The sequence below is a fragment of the Elephantulus edwardii genome, unplaced genomic scaffold (assembly GCF_000299155.1).
Source record: "Elephantulus edwardii isolate Elephantulus edwardi_28Jun2011 unplaced genomic scaffold, EleEdw1.0 scaffold05086, whole genome shotgun sequence".
Taxonomy (NCBI): Eukaryota; Metazoa; Chordata; class Mammalia; order Macroscelidea; family Macroscelididae; genus Elephantulus; species Elephantulus edwardii.
In genome coordinates this window covers 1-1,647 of record NW_006404836.1, presented here as the reverse complement: position 1 = coordinate 1,647, position 1,647 = coordinate 1, and the positions used below count along the sequence as shown (strand labels likewise).

The 1,647-nt window shown below is 53.0% G+C and overlaps 1 pseudogene; it reads left to right on the top strand.

Annotated features, from left to right (window-relative positions):
- Positions 1-559: 559 nt before the first annotated feature.
- On the top strand, positions 560-1,479 carry LOC102843682 (annotated as a pseudogene).
- The last annotated feature ends 168 nt before the right edge of the window (positions 1,480-1,647 follow it).

The following is a 1,647-nucleotide window of genomic DNA, read 5'->3' as shown; positions in this document are numbered from 1 at the left end:
ATTTCACTCAGCATAATGTCCTCCACGATCACCCATTTTGTATATTTCGTGAGTTCTTTGTTTTTCAAAGCAGTGTAGTATTCCATTATATGAATATACTACAGCTTCTCTATCCATTCATTTGTTGGGTTGTTTCCAACTCTTTGCTATTGTGAACAAAGCCGCAATAAACATGAGTGTGCAGTGCAATAGGTTTTCAATAAGTATTTGTTGATTAAATAAATCTTGACAACAGTAGTATTTTCCTTTTTTTATGATAAATGCAAGCTCAACTAAGTTGAGTGACTCTAGTATTTTGATTCCCAATTACAGGGAAGATAGGATTGTTTTGATGGGCATCTTGGAGGGGTTAATGGTGAGGAGCTATGTCAATACCTCATAAAATTGATCGTATGGGCGGCGGGGCCGGAAGTAGAAGCGGAGGTGGCGGTGGCCCAAAGTGAAGCGAAGGAGGGAGGCAGGAGCTTTAGAACCGGAACCAGAGTCCCAGCGGCGGAGACACCTGTGCGGTGCGGAGGGGGCGGTGGCCCCGGCTCTAACCCGCGCCAGGGGCTGGGCCATGGCTGAGATCAGCGACTTGGACCGGCAGATCGAGCAGCTGCGGCGCTGCGAACTCATCAAGGAGAGCGAAGTCAAAGCTCTGTGCGCCAAAGCCAGAGAGATCTTAGTGGAGGAGAGCAACGTGCAGAGGGTGGACTCGCCGGTCACCGTTTGTGGTGACATCCATGGGCAATTCTATGACCTCAAGGAGCTTTTCAGAGTGGGTGGCGATGTCCCTGAGACCAACTACCTCTTCATGGGGGTCTTTGTGGACCGTGGTTTCTACAGCGTTGAGACCTTCCTCCTACTGCTGGCACTTAAGGTTCGCTATCCTGACCGCATCACCCTAATCCGAGGAAACCACGAGAGCCGCCAGATCACCCAGGTGTACGACTTCTATGACGAGTGTCTGCGCAAGTATGGCTCGGTGACTGTGTGGCGCTACTACTCTGAGATCTTTGACTACCTCAGCCTGTCGGCCATCATCGATGCAAGATCTTCTGTGTGCATGGGGGCCTTTCCCCTTCTATCCAGACCCTGGACCAAATCCGGACAATCGAACGGAAAGAGGTGCCTCACGATGGGCCCATGTGTGACCTGCTCTGGTCCGACCCCGAAGATACAACAGGATGGGGTGTGAGCCCCCGGGGGGCTGGCTACCTATATGGCAGTGATGTGGTGGCCCAGTTCAACGCAGCCAATGACATTGACATGATCTGCCGTGCCCACCAACTAGTGATGGAAGGTTACAAGTGGCACTTCAATGAGACGGTGCTGACTGTATGGTTTGCACCCAACTACTGCTACCGCTGTGGGAATGTGGCTGCCATCTTGGAGCTGGATGAACACCTCCAGAAAGATTTCATCATTTTCGAGGCTGCGCCCCAGGAGACGAGGGGCATCCCCTCCAAGAAGCCCGCGGCTGACTACTTCCTGTGACTTCTTTGGCCCCCTGCCCTCCAGTGCCCCTAGCCCTCGGACCACTGTGACTCTGACCTCTCCACCAGAAAGGCAGAGGGTGTCTCCTGCTCTGCCCTCCCTGCATTGGCACCAAGAGGGTGAGGACTTCTCTGGAGAGGCCGGAGTCTTGGCCCCATGCGCCTCTCC